The sequence below is a fragment of the Rhipicephalus microplus genome, chromosome 3 (assembly GCF_043290135.1).
Source record: "Rhipicephalus microplus isolate Deutch F79 chromosome 3, USDA_Rmic, whole genome shotgun sequence".
NCBI lineage: Eukaryota > Metazoa > Arthropoda > Arachnida > Ixodida > Ixodidae > Rhipicephalus > Rhipicephalus microplus.
In genome coordinates this window covers 271,112,089-271,126,995 of record NC_134702.1, presented here as the reverse complement: position 1 = coordinate 271,126,995, position 14,907 = coordinate 271,112,089, and the positions used below count along the sequence as shown (strand labels likewise).

General features: G+C 47.3%; 1 non-coding gene across 1 annotated transcript; it reads right to left on the bottom strand.

Annotated features, from left to right (window-relative positions):
- Nucleotides 1-14,722: 14,722 nt before the first annotated feature.
- On the bottom strand, nucleotides 14,723-14,794 carry TRNAP-UGG (transfer RNA proline (anticodon UGG)). The gene has a single exon. It is a non-coding gene; the product is annotated as a tRNA-Pro (tRNA).
- Nucleotides 14,795-14,907: the final 113 nt, after the last annotated feature.

The window sequence follows — 14,907 nt, the reverse complement described above, 5'->3', positions numbered from 1 at the left end:
GTCTTCGCCTGACCCGCCTTGTCAAGCTCGGCCACTTGCGCCTCGAGAGCCTCCCGCGCTTCTCTTTCCTCCCTCAGGTACCCCTCCAGTTCCTTCACCCTCGCATTCATCTGCTTCTCAAGGCGGTCGAAGCCCTGCCTTGTCCGCTCGCAAGGCCTACATTCGAAGGGCGCCTTCTTAGCGTCCGCCACACTCTCGAACATTGTCTCGCCCAAGAAGCACCAGCGCAGGCACTCTTGGCACTGCACCTGGCCCTCGTCTCCAGTGCCCGATCTCTTTCTCGGGGCCATTGTTCGGCCAACCCCTAGGCCTAGGTCGCCCGTCACACAAAGCCCGCTACCAATGCCCCAACTTCTCCCTTGAACACTAACGCGCCCGCCGCGCCGCCACCGTTCGGTCACACTAGTTGCTCCCAACCCTTAAAACATTCCAAAACAGCTAAAAAGCCTACCTACCACGTGGCTTTACGCCTCGTTACATTTAGGTTCCCGGTTACTCCCGCTAGCTGCTCTTTTATCTGTTTACCTCTATTACTTAAGCCGATCCCTACTTCTACAATATTATCTCTCGCAAGCAAAAAAGGAACAAAAAACAAAAACTTAGGTTTTCGTCCTCCGGGCCGTCACGTCCGCGCTGCCGCTGCTGCTCCACCCGCTATCCGACAGCTACCCTCTCGACATGCAGCGCCGCTTGTGGCATCTGAGTGCAGTCATCACATGTGGGGCCACCCTCTCTCGTACGAAATGCGCGCGCTCAGCACACTAGGCAGTATATTTCTAGACACTGTAGTTAAGGTTTGCACCACTGCTCACCATAGAGTTTCTCAAAATTAACTAGAGGGAACCCTGGCGCTGCGATCGCTCAGCGACCATGGGAATGATGGGTGGTACACACATTTGCCTAGTCTTCATACTTGCGGGCCAACGTTTCTAGACTAGTTAAAGAAACGTTGTTGCGGGTACAGTGAACTAGAATACTTTGTAGTGGCAAAAGCGCCCCCCTGCTCGTGAGTCTCAGGAAGCTGCCGGCCGCGGGCGGCGCTGGCGTAGTAATCGCGAGGTGCTGCTGCGGGAATTTGGGCATCTTTCGAACAGCTGCGCAAGCTTCTTCCCTTTCTTTCTCCGTTGCATCGCACTTTAAAAAAAATGGGCAGCTACAATTGACTAACCGGGCGAACGGTTTCGCGTGCTGAGATTATGTACTGAACGCTTTGCGAGCCTGTGCTTCACTGTGAAGAGCAGCATCATGTGCAGCCCCCGTCGACTTCGCAGCGTAGCGTCGGACGGGCTTTTTTTTTTTTTGTAATAAGCCTCGTGTTTTTTCAAAGCACCTCAGCTTCAAATCACGAATATCTGATATGAATTCTTTGTCATTAACGTGCCACGAGCCATGACTGGTGACGCCCTTGACCAGAGTAGCAATTTAGCGGCTCGAACCGCAATGTTTGTCTCGATTATCGGCCTTCTGGTGTATTATGGACTGCATTCCATTTCGAATGTGTGCCGTAAGCGGTACTCGTTTTTCAGTAGAGCAGGGCTTCTTGCTGTTGGTTCACATGCGGACAACTTTTGCACGACTACACTAGTTTGTAGACCAAACAGATAGCCCTGTCAGCACCGCTTTCAGCACTTGGAGTCCCACAGTATTTTAGCCAGGAGAATAGTTAATATAAAGAGGAGGCTGTGTGACAAAATGGCAAATGAAAGAAATATTTCGGCAACACTTGATACAACATTTATTTAGGTTGTAACTACATGCCAAATGAACTAATCAAGTGAGATGTCAAACAAAAATAACCAGCTAGAAAGCAAAAACTGATCACAAGCACAGTACAATGCAAGACACAGGCAGTCTACTTTTCACACAATAAAAAAAGACAGGAATATACACATACACTTAGAATATTTCAAAGCAAATCTCAAAGACAATGGTGCGGCTACGAACAAATCAGGTGCAAAATTAAAACGGCTTGCCAGGTTGCACGAATTGCCATAACGACTGCAATAAATGAAACGGGCAGTCTACTTTTCACATATCACAGTACAGTAAACATACTAGGAACGTTTTAACAATTACGGGGGTGCATATAGAACTTTCCAAAAATGTCACGGTGAAAGTTTAGTTGAAAGTTCTGTTAATGTGTTCTTGAACTTTCTGTTGAACTTTGCGAAAGTTTCCATCACCACTTGAATAGCACAATAGACAGCATCCTCCAAAGCTTGTTATCCTAGCTCACCAACACCAGAAGCCTCCTGTTCACACCCGTCAAAACCTTCAGCTCTAAAGGCAGCTCATATTGCACATGGCAGCGACCTCCCCTCTTGCACTGCTATTTAACTTTCACAGACGAAAGGTATGTGGGCAGGTCAGGTAAAAATGTTGGCACTGCATTTGCAGTAAGACCAGGCTTTCCTCGAGCGATTCGTACCTCATTGCCGCCGATGATGTGGACATAATCACGAACGACAAAATGGTCTGCAAAGTGTTTTTCACAAACCGCGGATGTGTCCGTTAGAGGTTTGTCTTTCCTCTTGAGGTTCCGCTCCCAAACCTTTCGTCGGTGTTCGTCCTTTGGTGCCGAAAAGAGCGAAATCTTCCGCCCGTTTTCAACGCGATGGCCGGGGTAGCCTGACCGGCAACCCGGGGCGAAACAGTGCGTATCCGTCTTCTTTTTCTTGTTCATGGTGGTACCGAGAACGTTTTCTTCCAGCACAAAAAAAAAGATACAAGAAGAATCGAAAGCCACAGCAGCAAAGAGCCCTGACAGCAGTCAACTCGCCGGTCGAGCCTGCCTGGCTGGCCTCGCGAATCTGACTGCAGCGCTACGCGCGGCGGACAGCTTTTTTCGTCACAGCGTCTCCTATAGACGCCCGCTTCGCTCTTGCCACTACAAAACCTTCTAGTTCACTGTATTGCGGGTGGCGAATCGTACTTGCGGCTTCGTTTATTGCTGTGTTTCGGTTTTGTTTTGAAAGAGAGATTGTACCTTTTTGAACTTCGTGAACCGATTTGGGAAGTAAGCCTAAAAATATAATGGTGAAGCGCAACCGCTGAACTTTTGCTAATACTTGTTTCGTAAGAAAACAGCGTCAAGCCACACGAACACACACGGAGCCAAAAGCAGACCAGAAGTACGATTATTAGACAAGTGTGTGTACTACCCACCCATTATTCCAATCACGGAGGAAGTGATTCCCATGCTCGCTGAAGCGCCGTGCGTTGCAGCTCCCAAAGACACTAGCGCCAGAGTTCCCTCTAGTAAGTATTGTGGGAAACTTTATGCTGCTCCCCATAGAGTTTCTCAATATTAACTAGAGGGCACTCTGGCGCTGCGATCGTTCAGCGACAATGGGAATGATGGGTAGTACACACATTAGCCTAGTCTTCATACTTGCGGGCGGCGAGTCGTACTTGCGGCTTCGTTTATTACTGTGTTTCGATTTTGTTTTGAAAGAAAGATTCAACCCTTTCGAACTTCGTGACCCAATTTGGAAAGGTAATTTGAAAAAAAACTAGAGTGGTGAAGCGCAATTGCTGAAAATTTGCTGATTTTTGTTTCGTGAGAAAACAGCTTCAAGCCACACGAACACACACGAAGCCATAAGTAGGCCAAAAACACGAAGTGTAGACAAATGTGTGTACTACCCATAATTCCTATGCTCACTGAAGCGCCGTGCTAGGGTGGCTAGAATGGGGAGGTGTGATGAGCGGGGCGCTTTTCGCTTGTCGGAGAGGGTCACTCGGCGCGCCGATGCCACAAGGGGCGCTGATGGCAGCGGCGCACTCCCTGTGTTTGCTGCAGGTGCGCTGGGATTTTCTTCGCAAGCAGTCGCTTCATTGCAAGTATGCCATCAGTCAGTGTTTGCGCTAGGTCCCTCTGAAGTGCCCGAGGATGTCAACGGTAAAAAAGAAGACCCAGTGTTGGTGCTTTGTGCCTGGCTGCCGATAGTGTCGATAGATCATGCATCGTACACTGCTGAGCGAAGTGACTCCCGCCTTGTATATTATGTCGCAGACTACGTTGCGATAAAGCGTATACTTAGCAATAATTGTGATGAGTGCAAGAACGCCTGTCTTGTCTCGAGAGAAAATGTGCCTGGAAATCTCCCAGCCCAGGCAAGCAAGCTGTGGGATCTGGGCGGACTATTGTATCCGTCGAATTCCCTTTATACCCTCATCCTGAACCTTGAGGACAAAATCACTCGCTTCTTGAGCTCAGCACGTCTTCTCGCCAAGTCGGCCATAGAGATGCTGAAGGGGATTGGCGAGACACAACAAATTGGCTGCCCAGAGCATGGTGCTCTCTTGACCAAAAGTGTGGTGCGATTTTATTGCCTCACTCGTATCCACTTTTTTTTTAAAAGGCATGAACCAAAAAGAAGACGAAAAGAAAGGGCGGAGAGTTAAGCCATGTGTACTCTAGTGGCAGAGCATGAATACCTTGGCATGCATGAAAATAAAGTTATGTTTTTGTTAAAAAAAAGTGTCTTTTCTCTTTTTGCTGCGGAGGACAATCCTCGAGTCACAGGCTTCGCGGCATACAGCAAGTTTTAGTGCTCTTACAGCGTTACTCGTCTAAGTTAGTGAGCAATTGTAGGCTGCTAGAACTTCTACGTTCGGAAACCGATAATTGAATGCCAAGTGAGAATTTAGGCAGCGACTTGCACAAGATTATGCGTTCGCGGCGGAGCAACAAAACGAGGCTCTTGTACCGATGTTTCTGCTCATGGATGAAGGAACTTAACATGCTCTAAGTAATATGAAGCCTTCCAGTAATTGCAACGTCTCGTAACACCCCGGCAGTTCTGCCGTGAGTAACCGCAATACTAAGAATTCCATAAATGTTGGTGTCGGGTCTCGCTCATATGACTTCTCGAGAATAGTTTTCAGTGGCAAGAAAATATAGAGATACTTAAGCCACGTAAGACATTACGTAACTTAAGTATTGTACATCGACTCAATAAAAAAGGTTTTCACCGAAAATAGGCAACCGCCATAAAGCGTGAGAGCAGGCCCGTAGGCAGAAATTTTTTACGGGAGGGTGCACTTGCTATAAACTATGGGACCCCCCCCCCCCCCCCCGACCCCTGCGGGTCGCGAGTTTACATAGGCGAGCGGATAGAGCCCCCCACAATGCACCGTGGCTCAGCGCTCTTGGAGGCTATGCATTTCCGCCGGCCTAATTGTATCATCGCGTTGTCGCTCCCCGCACTTTCGCATAGCGTTGCCGGGAGGCTGCTGCTACTGCTGCTGCAGCTAGCGGGAGTCGCGCTCGCGGAAGGAAGCCCTGCTACAGTGGCTAAAATAGGTAGCCCTGCCAAGGCATATGGCCCTGCAATCGGATGCTCGCGAAGTAATCGTGTGCGGCTCGTCTGACCGAACGCGCTGCGCTGAGTTAGATACTCGTGAATAAAGCGTGTGCCCCCACCTCTCACTGCCGAAAAGCCGCGCCATTCAGGACGCAATGAAGCCGAGTCAGGTGTTCTGTGGCCGAGTCGCCACTACGCCTGTTGCCAAGTGCTCGGAAGGAAGCCCTGCGCCGAGTAGGATACTCGCGAAAGAAGCGTGTGCGCCCACCTCCCACTGAACGAACGCCCTACGCCGAGTTGGATACTCATGAAGAAAGCGTGTGCCCCACCTTTCACTGCCGAGTCGCAAAGCCGCGCCGTTCAGGATGCATTGAAGCCGAGTCGACTGACTACGCCTGATACACCTAGGCCTGCTGCGAAAAACGCCGCACCGGAGATTACTGAACTCCACTTGGTGAGTTTTTGTTAATTATCAGCATGCTGTTATTGAAAGCGCGTTTCTGATACTGTCGTTTTAAATAAGGCTACGAACCGAGTTCGGGCAGCAAGGACAGAAATGTAGTGGTGATACATGCGTGCGATCGTAAAATCCTTGAACGCCTGCGCGCAAAACTTTGTCGTGCGTCACTACCACAATGTCGAAGCTAAAAGTAAAGCATGCAGCCTCAAGACATTGTCTTTAGTCGAACTAATTTGAGACAAGAGAATTAAACTTATCGAATGTTTTTTTTACGAGTTTAACTTGCCTTCACCTGAACACGGGGCCGTATTGCAGTGAAGCCATGAAAAAAAAAAAACATTCGATAAGTTTAATTCTCTTGTCTCAAATTAGTTCGACTAAAGACAATGTCTTGAGGCTGCATGCTTTACTTTTAGCTTCGACATTGTGGTAGTGACGCACGACAAAGTTTTGCGCGCAGGCGTTCAAGGATTTTACGATCGCACGCATGTATCACCACTACATTTCTGTCCTTGCTGCCCGAACTCGGTTCGTAGCCTTATTTAAAACGACAGTATCGGAAACGCGCTTTCAATAACAGCATGCTGAGAATCAACAAAAACTCACCAAGTAGAGTGCAGTAATCTCCGGTGTGGCGTTTTTCGCAGCAGGCCTAGGTGTATCAGGCGTAGTCAGTCGACTCGGCTTCAATGCATCCCGAACGGCGCAGCTTTGCGACTCGGCAGTGAAAGGTGGGGCACACGCTTTCTTCGTGAGTATCCAAGGTGGTGGTGGTGGTGTTGCAGCAGGCGGCGTTAGCCTGGCTATCCAACTCGGCGTAGGGCGTTCGTTCAGTGGGAGGTGGGCGCACACGCTTCTTTCGCGAGCATCCTACTCGGCGCAGGGCTTCCTTCCGAGCACTTGGCAACAGGCGTAGTGGCGACTCGGCTTCATTGCGTCCTGAATAACGCGGCTTTGCTACAGTGGTAGGTGGGGGCGCACGCTTTATTCACGAGTATCTAACTCAGCGCAGCATGTTCGGTCAGACGAGCCGCACACGATTACTTCGCGAGCATCCGATTGCAGGGCCATATGCCTTGGCAGGGCTTCCTTCCGCGAGCGCGACCCCCCGCTAGGCTGCTGCAACACTATACGAAAGTGCGGGGAGCGACAGCGCGATGATACAGTTAGGCCGGCGGAAATGCATAGCCTCCAAGAGCGCTGGCCCGCGGTGCATTGTGGGTGGCTCTATCCGCTCGCCTTTGTAAACTCGCGGCCGGGCTAGAGAGGGAGCGGCGCGCGCGCGCGCCGCTCGCTCTCTAGCCCGGCCGTGGTGTGACATTGGCGGCGTCACCGCAATGCATGGCGCCGGCCGGCGAGTGAGCCCACTACCCTATTCTAGCTCACTTTAGGTAGGTGTTCTGTGTTGCAGCTTCATAGACACTGGCGCCAGAGTTCCCTCTAGTGTATATTGGGAAACTCTTTGCTGCTCACCACTGACATGACGTTAGATAGATGGATGGATGTAAAATATAGCTGTACTTTTTAAATCGGGCGGCGGCTAACGCCACCTCGTCATAAGACTCAGTGAACCAACAAATATATTTATCTTTTTTCTCCCTTTAAATAGTGAAGTTGAAGACTGGTACTTTGCAGTGATGGATTTTTTTTCACTCATGCCTTGATTTTAGGCACTAATCAGATAACCCACTTATAGTTATTTCTACCCGCTTAAAGTCTATTTTGCCCTCACTGTCCCTAAACTACACTGTTTTGACAAACTCTGCGCCATCATCCTGAATTATAGGGTGAAGCACTTTACAGAACATTATCAAGATTTCGGCAGTTTCTTCCTCCTCTCCACACGCACTGCATACTGTGTCTACCCCTTCGTGTTTGGCCCGATAGTGTCTTGGTTCGCAATACTCCCGTGTTGGCCTCAAACAGCAGAGAACTACCCCGAGTACTATCATAGAACCTTTTCTTGACAATTTCCTGCTTAAAAGTTCAATAGATCTCTAGTGCGGACCTCTTAATCATGCCGATTCTCTACATATCAGTCTCCGTTTCTTTCACCTTCTTCTTAACCGATAATTCTTTTTGGTTTGGCCCCCTGTTGTTTTCTAAGTATTTACCCTTTAATTTTCTGGTTCGCTTCCTTCAATTTGTATCGAAATTCTTCATGTAAAAGTAGCTGAAAACCTTCCTAGCCCAACGCTACTCCCCCATATCTCTGAATCGCTTCTCAAATTATCTTGCTGCTAGCTTCGCTACCTTCAAATGATGTCCATCCCATATCACTTTGTACTCCCTGATTTGGAGTATTCCCGCGAGCTCCTAAAGCAAGCCTACCTATCCCACGTTGCTTACTTTCTAATCTTGCTTGAACTTTTGATCTCATGCACAAGACCGCATTGCCGAACGTCAGACCAGGAACCACAACCCTTTCCATATTCCTCTCACAACATCATACCTATTGTAATTCCACAGTGCCCTATTTTTCATCCCTGCTGCATTCCTGTTACCTTTAGTCGTTACGTTTATTTCGTGTTCCCTTAGGTACTCGGCCCCGTTGCTTATCCATACGCCCAGATATTTGTATTTATTTGTTATCTCTAGCGTGACCTCCTGTATTGTAAGCTCACTACCTTCATTATCATAAAAATCATGACTGCAGATTTTGCCTTACTGAATCTGAAATCTAACCTATCTTCCTCGTTACCGCAAGATGTCCGTCATTCTCTGCAAATCTTCCTTGTTGTAGGCCATTAGCCCTATGTCATCTGCGTACATCAATGCTGGTACATCAACGACTTTTCCTTGTTGACAAAAGACAGATCGAAGCCAAGTCCACTTCCCTCTAATTTGGCCTCTAATCCTTGTAGGTACGTAGCTTAGAAGCGTGGCAGCTTGGGCTAGTTGGTATGGCATGACGATAGTTATAGCGCGAGAACAAGACGACGACACAGAGACAAGAAGGACACGAAAGACACGAGCGCTAACTTCCAACTGAGTTTATTGGCAGACCACGAAAATATATATAGGAGACAGTAACCATATGATAAAAACCATATGGCACAAAGAGCAGAACATGAGTAAGAGAAACAAAAAAAAAACAAAAGCACAGAGAAATGGCAAAGAAAAAACTATAAGAAAACGAAACAGAAAAGTAAAGATAGTATAACTACTTGCGCGCACCAAAACCTTCGAGGAACCTGAGTTCCTTCTTGGACAGAGCCACGGAGGGCTTGCTAATACAAGGCACCTGTTGGCGTGCCATCTGCGCGGCCTCGAAGATGACTCGGGTGCGCTCATATCTGTGCTTGTACAGCGTCGCTGTGTCCTTGAAAAGGGGCACGCAATTGCACTCAGTGCAGTGCTGAGCAAGAAAACCATCTTTCCCGTTTCTGACATTGTTAGCGTGTTCTCTCAGCCGATCGTTCAGACACCTTCTGGTCGTTCCGACATAACAAGCACTGCATGAAAGGGGGGTTTTATAGACAATTTCCCGGGAGCAGGCCGCATACCTGTTTCTATGTTGAACTCTGCATTCCGTTGATGACAGCGTTTTCAGGGGGTTTGTAGATTTGGTGAAGCTGATTAATTTGAACAGTGCCGAGAACAGGACACCAACTCCAACACGTTTTCCGATTTTCTTGAGCCTGTGTGATATCTGGTGTTTGTAAGGAATCACGGCTATCCTTTCACGTTCTGTATCCGTGTTGCTCGGATTCTGTCACTGCCTCTGCTCTGCCTTATTAGTCCGCAGGATAGTCTCAGCAATGGAAGCGATAAACGCCTCGGGGAAACCCGAAGCCTTAAGCCGGGAAACTTGAGCTTTGAAGCTCGCAGAGATATTGAGAGCGCACGACCTATTTAAGGCATTCTCAAGACAAGTTCGTGCTATGCCTCGCTTAACTAACTTGCTGTGAGCGGAAGAAAAAGGAAGTAGAGGTTTCTGCACACGTGGTTCATAACACCAACAGATGTGCTGTGAGCTAAAAACCAGTCTTAAATACAAAAAGCGTAACTTGTCATTCTCGGGCATTTCATGTGTCAATACAAAAGGCTTTAAACAATCTTCGAACACACCTATCGTTTGAGTCGCAAACGAGTGGAACATAGAAGAATTACAATGTAGAAGAACCAAGAAATCGTCCGCGTATCTGAATACTTTGACGACATGCGAGCCTTCTAACTTTTCCTGCAGTTTTTTTGCCCATTTTTGCCAATAGAAGATCACTGAGTAGAGGTGCTATGCATGAGGCGATTGAAACACCCTTTTTCTGCAGATAAATGCAATCATCCCATTGAACGAAAGTAGAGGTAAGGTACAGCAAAACCAGGTCAAGAAAATCTCGCGCACTGATGCCAGTGTTTAATTGGAAGTTCAATTCCCCGAAAATTTCTATGTTATCCCTTATACATTCTAATACCTCATCGTGAGGCAGAGAGTAGTATAGGTCCTTTATGTCAATTGAAAAACCGAAAAGATCAGATTGATTTGACTGTTTGAAAAATTCTATCAGAGCCTGCGAGTATTTGATCAAAAATGGGTGATCAATCTTTAGACACTTTAGATAGGTCTGAATAAACAAGCCGAGTTGCTTATGCCACTTACCACTTTCTGTCACAATGACACGGAAGGGCATGTCAACCTTGTGTATTTTGGCAGAAAAAAACATGCTGAGCCCATTTTTGTCACTTTTGCTAATATGCTGGGCTAACTGTTTTAACTCTAGTTTACGACACATTTCCTTGGTCTTCGTCTTTACTCTATCTAGACGAATGTCGGTACAACATTTGAAAACAGAGTCGATAGCTGTGACCACCTTTTCTAGGTACAAGCAATTAGGAAGAACGGCGAATCCACCCTCCTTATCTGTCGGCACGACACAAAGTTCATTGTCTCTAAGAAACTTGGTCGTCTTCCACACCGGAAGGCTGTTGCTGGTAAGCTTACCCCGTAGGAGCACGTCGACGCCTTCTGAGATGCACTTGTCCGAATCCTCTGAAGCGCGGCCAGCAACAGAGCACACCATTGAAAGAAGCTCGGGTGCGGATCTCTCTCGGTCGACGGCGAACTTAGGACCTAGGGCGAGGGTGTTGTGGACGTAGTCTGGGAGGACGACGTCACTGCATGAGTGGACCACACCTGATTGCCGGGGCCTGGTTGGGCGCTGCGCATGAAGGCCAGTGAGCTCACGTGACCACAGGCAGTTTGCAGTGTATTCGATTCGGTCGCAGTACTCTCGCCACCTTCTTTTCTGCACTCCCGGTGTTAGATCTGTTTGTCGATTGAAGCTGGACATGCAGGGCGTCCCGGTACGTGCACTCTTGTCGGTGCCATTCAGACCGAAGAATTTCGCACACCCGTATGCCATGCCCGATAGAGGGGTGGTAACCTCCAAACAAGGCTTTAACTTCCAAAGGGAGCTGCTTGGTGCGAATGCAGAAGGAAAAGGTGCGCGCACAGCTAATGCGGACTGCGATGAGAGTTACGAGGACTGAATGATGAAGAGAAACACACGAAAAAGGGCCCGAATAACTAGAAATGTAACTTAGAAGCGTGTAGGACGCAGAGTAGGAGGTGTGAAGCCCATAGACCACAATTCTTCGCATATAATGTGCTGGATGAGGTCACGCAGATGACCATGAGACGTGGAGTGGTGGTTACCAATGTCCGGTTGGCGATGAACGGAGACCAGCGCATCAAGGCGCTGGCGTGTCGTCACGACATCAGCGGTGGTAGCTGGGTTTTGCACAGCGAGGGCATTATAGGCAACAGGTGCAATGCCTTTCAATATGTGGCGCACTTTGTCCGGTTCCGGCATGTATTGATTCACACGCCGGCACAGTGCGAGGACATCCTCGATGTATGAAGTGTACGATTCATCGGGATGTTGTCGGCGAGTATCGAGTGCCCTCTTTGCGACTGCGGATGGAATGACCGGTGTACCAAAAACGTGTCGCAGCTGCCGCTGGAAGGTAGCCCAGTCGGGTAAGTCAATGACGTGGTTAAAATACCATGTCTTCGCGACTCCGGTCAGATAAAAAGGAACATAACACAGTTTGGCGGCCTTGTCCCACCAATTAGCTGTACTTACGTGGTCGCAGTCATCCAGTCTTCTACACGAAGACCAGCGAAGAGCGGGGGTTCCTGCAAATATCCGTGTATGTAAATAGGTGGGGCAGCTTGCGGCGGTGCGTGGTTGATGACATCAGCGCCGGCAGGCTCGGCCTGGGACATGCTGCCTGACTGTGGGCGCAAGCGGCGGTCTGAACGAAGCTCCAGGGGGTAGAGCGGGCTGTGGGAGGACAGAGGACCGACACACCGTTGCGACAGAGTTTATTTACAGACGATGACGATGACACAGAGTGGCCATGAGGACAGAGACAAGCGGATAATGATTATGATCATGCAGAAATGAGAACAATGTGACAAACACCCACAATATATATATATATATATATATATATATATATATATATATATATATATATATATATATATATATATATATATATATATATATATATATATATATATATATAATGAGATCTAACAGACAGTAATGCCAAGGAATATACAGGGGAAGTTATTAGAACCAATGGAATGTAAATAAGAAAAAAGAAAAGTGGATGAAAAAATAACCAGCCGTGCTCGTTTCCTGCTCACGGCTGGTTATTTTTTTCATCCACTTTTCTTTCTTCTTATTTGCATTCTATTGGTTCTAATAACTTCCCCTGTACATTCCTTGGCTTTACTGTCTGTTAGATCTCATTAATAATGTGTTAAAACACGGAAAAACGAGCCCTTACGTACATACTTCTTTCCCTTATTTATATATTCTTTCCCTTATTTATATATTTATATAAGGAAAAGAAGTGTATATATTTTATATATAAGGGAAAGAAGTGTAGACCTAAGGGCTCGTTTTTCCGTGTTTTGACACAATATTAATGAGATTTAACAGACAGTAATGCCAAGGAATGTACAGGGGAAGTTATTAGAACCATTGGAATGTAAATAAGAAGAAAAGTGGGTGAAAAAATAACCAGCCGTAAGCAGGAATCGAACCTACGACCTGCGAATAACGCGTTCGATGCTTTAACCACTGAGCTATCACAGCGGCCTTCCCTCCATCCGCTTTTTTGGGTTTTTATGTGAATTTAGAAGTAAGAGTGTCAGTCAGCGGCATCTATAAGCCAAGCGACGAGTGTGAAACACTCTTTTATGCGCATGTGTGGCATCACGTAGCACACTCCTACTCTAACACTGAAATAAACTTTCTTGATGTACTCGTTCGAGTTGACGGTGGTGCGTTGGTAGCTAGCGTATACAGAAAACCTGCGGACAGGCAACAATACCTGCACTTCAAAAGCTGCCACCCGCGACATTGCTAGACCAGCATTCCCTATTCCCAAGCACACAGATTCCGACGAATCTGCTACCGCACCGAGGACTTCCACTAGAACAGCACACATATGCGCGAAGTACTCTTTAATCAAGAATACCCGCCAGCTATCATCGATGACGCCATCAAAAAAGCTGAAAATCTGGACCGCCAGATTCTCCTCAACCACCAGAAAAACGCCGACCAACACCGCAACAAAAACTAGCTATTAACTTTCACGAGCAACCCACCAAACATAAACAAGGTCCTGAAAAAACACTTTAACATATTGGAACAGAGCGTGCGACTATCCAAAATTTTCACTTCTCCTCCTTGTGTGGTATACAGACGGCCGAAAAATATAAAGGATCATTTAATAAATTCAAAGATAGGCATTAAATCTCAAATTGGGTGTCGCCCTTGCAGAAAAAGCAGATGCAAGGTATGCAAACACATGCAGACAACGACAGTGGCGAAAAGCACCCACTCGGATTTTAAGCACAGGATAAGAGGTGCACTAGACTGTGACTCAGACAACGTCATATACCTCCTGGAATGTGGGGTATGTAACAAGCAATACGTGGGCCAGACAGACACTCCGTTTAGAATTAGATTCAACAACCATCGGGCGCATGTACGATCCCTGCCAGGCCTTCCACTTTCAAAAAACAGTACATTAAAAGACCACAGCTTTGATGACATCAGGGTTACACTATTAGAAAACAACTTTCGAACATTCAGAGAACGGGAACAACGGGAATCTTATTTTATCTACTAATTTAACACGATAAAATACGGAATAAATGAACACCCAGGCACTCTGTCAGCGTTACGACCGCTAAAAGACGCAAACGCTTCTCTCTAACCAGTCCGTTCTCATTACGACAATACTATTACCCGCTAACAAAGCATTTATCCTATGCATCTGAAAACATAGAAATGGTTTGCCTCATCAAGCACAGCCGGAACGCACAGATAAGTGGTCCCGGATGTCGTACAGCCCCCTCCCCCCTTTTCTTTTTTGTTCCTTCAATGTTTAACGCACATTTTCTGTTCCATCACTGACAGGAGCCATTGCATATAATGAGTATCGATGGCGGCGCCTCAATTACCGGCTTTTTCATTCCTCCCGACACCACTAGCACGCACTCGAAGCGCTTGAGCTCTCCCCATCAACCTGTCTTAAACTTCAAAGACGAACGAACGCCAGTGGATTACACGGGAAGGTGAAATACAAGAACGGCGGCACACTGCCCACTTGGGGAAGAGTAGGCGCGGGGGAGGTATTGTTGACAATGATGGCATTGCTCGTCTACCTTTGCGCTACTCTGATGAGATGCTGCCCCTTTCTAATTCCACCGTGTCGGTCTTGCTTCTTCTCCTAGATTTTCTATGTTTATTTAACGTTTCTAAAGTTATTTCACATAGTGCACTCACAAAAACGCACGTATATATATATATATATATATATATATACATAACTTTCGTTGCTAATATGATCTTACACAGTCTACTCTTTCAGGCAAACTCTATCGTAAAGCCTGCAATAAAGAAAATTAACTAATAAAAAAAAAACAGGGCCCGTCCGGGATTTGAACCCGGGACCTCTCGCACCCAAAGCGAGAATCATACCCCTAGACCAACGGGCCGACAGTGCTGACTGGGTTGTTGTTACTATCACTCATGACCTACTACACTCCTGACCTGCCCAGAGAGCACCTCTTCCAGCGCCCACGTTCTAGTTCAAACCTTCTGCCGCTAG